Raw genomic sequence first — 6,000 nt, 5'->3', positions numbered from 1 at the left:
AAACATGGCATTTTCGTCCCATGATGGTTGTAAAATGCTAAGTTCAGAGGCAGGTAAATTCAACAGAAACATATATAAATCCGAATCTGATACGTCGTATTAAACACAGCAAGGTGTTCTTTAAGGGTAATGTAGTCGCTATGCTGTACCGAATTCGAGTTCTTTGTTATAGGCCTTCAAACTTGGCATTTTCGTCCCATGATGGTTGTAAAATGCTAAGTTCAGAGACAGGTAAATTCAACGCAAACATATATAAATCCGAATTTGATACGTCATATTAAACACAGCAAGGTGTTCTTTAAGGTGAATGTAGTCGCTATGCTTTACCAAATTCGAGTTCTCTGTTATAGGCCTTCAAACTTGGCATTTTCGACTGATCTGGGTTGTAAAATACTACTCTTAGAGGCCGGTAAATTCAACACAAACATATATAAATCCGAATCTGATACGTCGTATTAAACACAGCAAGGTGTTTTTTAAGGGGAGTGGGTAAATATTTACAACCGCGGTAGATGCCAAAAATAATGCTAAAAATCCGAAAATACTTTTATTCTATGCACTTTCACTTCCTCTTTTCAAATCAACCGGCGGAGATAAGAAATTCCAAATACTTTAGGAGATATCGAATTTTTTAATTTCATGATATGTAGAGTCGCGGTAGATGCCAAAAAAAATGTAAAAAATCCTAAAATACCTTTATCATATGCTCTTCAACTTCCTCTTTTCATTAAAAGCGGCGGAGATAAGAAATTCCAAATACTTTAGGAGATATCGAATTTTTTAATTTTGCAATACAAGACCTGTGGAACCATTCGAGCGGCGCCATTTTTGTTATTTTGCCGTGTTCGTGAATACGTGAATCGTGAATGCGTAATTAATAAAATGGTTGATTAGGTCAGGTCAGTTACATTATTAATACTTTCAAACTAAGCCAACATTAAAAATTATTTTGTGAATTAATTTTAATGGCTGTTTAGTTTTAAAATATTTATAATGTAACTGACCTGACTAGGGATGCAACATCGCTCTTAAAAACATCGATATCATGAACATCGATGTTCAAACGAAAAAGTATCGATGTAAAAAAACATCGTTCTGACAACCGATACATCGATGTTTTAACCGATGTTTTTAAATATTAAGAAAAACATGCCGAAATGATTAAAATTATAGTATGTATCCAAAAACCATACATACTACAGGTTCCTGACCACAATATCCACAACCCATTTACAGTTGTGTCTCATGCAAAACAAAAAAATGTATTAAAAGCAATTGAAAAAAAAATTGGTTTTCTGTAAAGTCAGTTTACGGACGATAGTTTAACGTGAAAACGTCATAACAAAACATTGATAAAATGATTGCATACTTTTATGAATAAAATTGAATCATTTTTATTGAATTATCACTATTTTGTATGGATACAAAGATGGAGTGAAATGAAATCTACAATTTAATTGATTTATTTACTTTTATTTGCACTCATTAATTCAAATATGTTTATTACTTTAACGAAGGGATTATTTAACTATAACTTTTATACATGTTTGCTATTTAACTTCAAGATCGTCGAGAATGTTTTACGTTTTTTCGCAATTACACATTTAACGACGAAGTTTGTTCGTCGTGAAATTAAACGTAGAATTTAATAAAAATGCCCTTTGCAGTTAATAAACTAAGTATTAGTAAGTTTAAGAAATAATTTCGGCTTTAATCTCTAACCCAGACACTCGTGGTGCGCTGGGGCTGAGATTAAAATTCGTTGATAATTTTTTACTTTTTTTATGTCTTCCATTGCTCGAAATGATATGCACTTGTGGCCCCGGACACGAAATTTTATTTATAATTAATTCATAATAACACCCCTCGCGATAAACAAAGGAAAATATGTATTAACGAGTGCCTGGTTGCCGCGGAAGCGGGTAGATAGCACGATTCGTTCGGCTCGCGTCCGTCACCGTAGATGGCAGCACCGTAGGGGAATAATATGATTTCTTTTTTATAATATAATTTTATAACAAATACGCATCCCAAATACACCTAACTTATTTATAATGTGTTACAATATTTTTTAAAACATTGTGCAAAAGATCCCGGGTGTAATTTGAATTATTATGTGTAACTGTAAAACACCATTGTGTGTACAAATACATATTTGAAAATTCAACATTACTTTTAAATAACCGTACCGATTGTGCTGAAAATCGGTGGACGCTCGTTAAATTACATAATATTAATAATTCAAACGACGAAAACATGAATGAAAAGTCAAATCGATGGTTGTTCCAATCGAGTGGAAAAGAGATGCGGCGCAAGCGTACAATGAGCGTAACGGAACACATCGTAGTGGGTCAATGTGCGTTACGGGAAACTGTTTCGTGCGTGCAGCCGGTGTTCATCGATTTATTAGACGTCACATCAACAAACGAATTTGAAAATTCAACATTACTTTTAAATAACTGTACCGATTGTGCTGAAAATCGGTGGACGCTCGTTAAATTACATAATATTAATAATTCAAACGACGAAAACATGATTGAAAAGTCAAATCGATGGTTGTTCCAATCGAGTGGAAGAGAGATGCGGCGCAAGCGTACAATGAGCGAAACGGGACACATCGTAGTGAGACTTGATGTAAGTTTTTGGACATACGCCATTGCTAAGAACTTTTTTCTGTTGAAGAAAAACTAAAAACTAAAAAATAAATAAATAAATAAATAAAACCCAAAAAGGAAAAAAAACACACAAAATTAAGCAGAAAATTGCTGTTGTCAACACGGATATAAACACCACAAAATATTCCGTAACAGTAATATGGTCAACAAAACAAAGAAAAAAATGTACTAAGAGAACGAAAAAAAAAAAACCACAAATGATGATGACACGGAAATATTGAACCCAAAAAATTCAGCACAACGGTTGAAACGAAACTAAAACACGTCAAAACGAAACAAACGTTGCGTTACGGGACACTTTTTCCTGCGTGCAGCCGGTGTTCATCGATTTATTAGACGTTGTCACGTCAAAAATAGGGAAAAAGCATGAAGTGTATGTGCAGGTTAAAAATGTAACATTAATTTTCTCGATACAGCTAGCGAGACCGTATCGGTACCAATCACTAGCTTGTATGCAGGGGTGCAACAACTAAATTTTCAAAAGGGGCGGGGGGGGGGGGGGGGGGGGGCAATATACACTTTTTATAAAGTATTATCGATCCCCCTATTGAAGCGGGGGGTCCTCCCCCGGGAAAATTTGTTTTTGAAGGTGGAAAAAGGTGCTATACAAGAAGTTTTATTATCTAAAAATTGATTTCACAGCTAGTGGAAATAACATATCCGACTTGTACAGCACTTTCTTTGCCCCCGTTTGCCCCCACTTCAAGGTTTCAGGGGGGTGGGGGAAAAATACCCTTGCCCCCTATGTTGTGCTTGTATGTACAACAAGCTATGAAATTGTCCATGAAGTCTGCTCGCTGCTTTTTCCCTATATTTTTCAAAATTTAAATAAAATTCTTATGTAAACAATTTTTTTAAACGGTATTTATTTTTTCCAAATGATTTTACACATCTTAAAGTACTGGAAAAAAATTGATACTGAAACCAACCAAATAGTTCAGTATTTACAACATATTTGATACCTACTTAAAAATTTAGGTTTTTATAGTAAGTATAGGCAGTTGAAAAAATTGTATCTTGAAAACTAAATGTCGTATAGTAATGTTTTCTATATATTCAATAAATATTCATGAAATGATAGCCAAAATATTATAAAAAACTAGGATAATTTTAATGATGAACGATGTCGATGTTTTTTGACTTTTTCGTCGATGCATCGGCGATGTATCGCTCATTAAAACATCGATGCTAACATCGATGTTTCATGAACGATACATCGATGTTTTGAAAACATCGATGTATCGTTTGCATCCCTAGACCTGACCAAACAAACCCGGACAGAGGGTGAACAGTAAACTAAAATGGTCGATTAGGTCAGGTCAGTTACATTATAAATACTTTCAAACTAAGGTGATATTAAAAATAATGTGAATTAATTTTAATTATTCTTTAGTTTTAAATTATTTATAATGTAACTGACCTTACCTAACAAACCCGTAACAAAGGATGTACAGTAACAACTCACGTAATTTTTTTTGTTACTTATTACTTGCGCAACAATATCAAAATAACAAATAAGACTTTAAAATTAGAAACGTTAAAAACTCACGTAAGTTGGAGGCGGTAATTAAACACCGTTTTAAACAATAATTGAACTAAATAATCACGTATTAGTTCATTTGAATTCTGGCCTATCACGAACAATCACGTGACATCATTATCCAATAAAAAAATAGATACTCGTACGTAAACAAGAAACAATGGTGCACGCACGCCACAGGAATGCGCTGGTTTTGTGCTGAAATTTAAAAATTCGATATCTCCTAAAGTATTTGGAATTTCTAATCTCCGCCGCTTTTAATGAAAAGAGGAAGTTGAAGAGCATATAATAAAGGTATTTTCAGATGTTTAGCATTTTTTTTGGCATATACCGCGACTCTACATATGATGAAATTAAAAAATTCGATATCTCCTAAAGTATTTGGAATTTCTTACCTCCGCCGGTTGTTTTGAAAAGAGGAAGTGAAAGGGCACAGAATAAAAGTATTTTCAGATTTTTAGCATTATTTTTGGCATCTACCGCGATTGTAAATATTTACCGGGGAGGGTAGACGCTATGCTTTACCAAATTCGAGTACTGTGTTATAGGCCTTCAAACTTGGCATTTTCGTCCCATGATGGTTGTAAAATGCTAAGTTCAGAGGCAGGTAAATTCAACACAAACATATATAAATCCGAATCTGATACGTCGTATTAAACGTTCTTAAAGGTGAATGTAGTCGAATAAACATGTAGATATATTTTCTTTCCCCTTTAAACAGGCATTTTTTAAAGGAATTTACTTACGCCGTTGTTGCAGAAACACATTTCTGTGTTTTTATGCCGTGTACGATAATTACGGTGCCTTCCGAGAATTTTTTAGATTCGAATCTAAGTTATCCTCGGTAAATATAAACTAGTTATTAGAGGTGTAAAAGTAACGAAAAAATGTGTACCCGTATGTATTCGTTACTATAACAATTAGTACTCGTTACTTTCGTATCGTTACTCGTTACTTCTGATACCGCATGTCATGGCACATGCTATCTTATGTAACAGCATCGAATCGAGTCGTATTTCGTACGCGTACAGTATGACGTCGCGTAAATAAAAATAAATCGAATATAAACAATTAAAAATATTTGATAATGAACAGCTTTTGTTAACCAAGAAACAATTAACTCTCATTAGAGCGGCTTTATTATAATATATCTTTTAAGATAAGAACATAAAACGTGAAAATACGCGATTATAAAAAACAAAAACATACATATTTATAATTTGTAAAAAATACTTTCTTACGTTGTTTCTGTTCGAATCTAAAACTTTGTCTACACACACAATACCTTTAATAAACAGTAAAAAAACTTGGACGACGAATTTCCAAATTATACTTTTATTAATAAACAAACATCGTTCTTTGTAACGAATAAGCGCGCGCATGCGTGAAACATACGAAAGATGCGAGTAACGAAATGCATTCGTGTGTAACGTTTCGTTACTCGTTACTAGATGCCGCACCCGTTACTCAGTAACGAATACATACGGTTTGCTACAGCTCTACTAGTTATCCACGTCGTCACGTCGCCATAAACAAGCTTCACGAAACGTCACAAAATGTTCACTAGCGTCGGAAACTGTGTGCCACTAGATCTGTTAAATAAATGTTGTATACGTATTACATTTGTATACGATTGCGAAAGATGTCAATCTAAAATTATGTTTACAAACAAATTATAGGTTAGGTCATCGTAACAGAAAACAAACGGTAACAAAAAAAAGCATTAGTAGTCGTTGGCCATCGTACTATCCACGTTTTATGTACCTAGCCAGATATGGCTGCCAT

The sequence above is a fragment of the Bacillus rossius genome, chromosome 2, assembly GCF_032445375.1.
Source record: "Bacillus rossius redtenbacheri isolate Brsri chromosome 2, Brsri_v3, whole genome shotgun sequence".
NCBI lineage: Eukaryota > Metazoa > Arthropoda > Insecta > Phasmatodea > Bacillidae > Bacillus > Bacillus rossius.
This window is presented reverse-complemented; position numbering follows the sequence as displayed.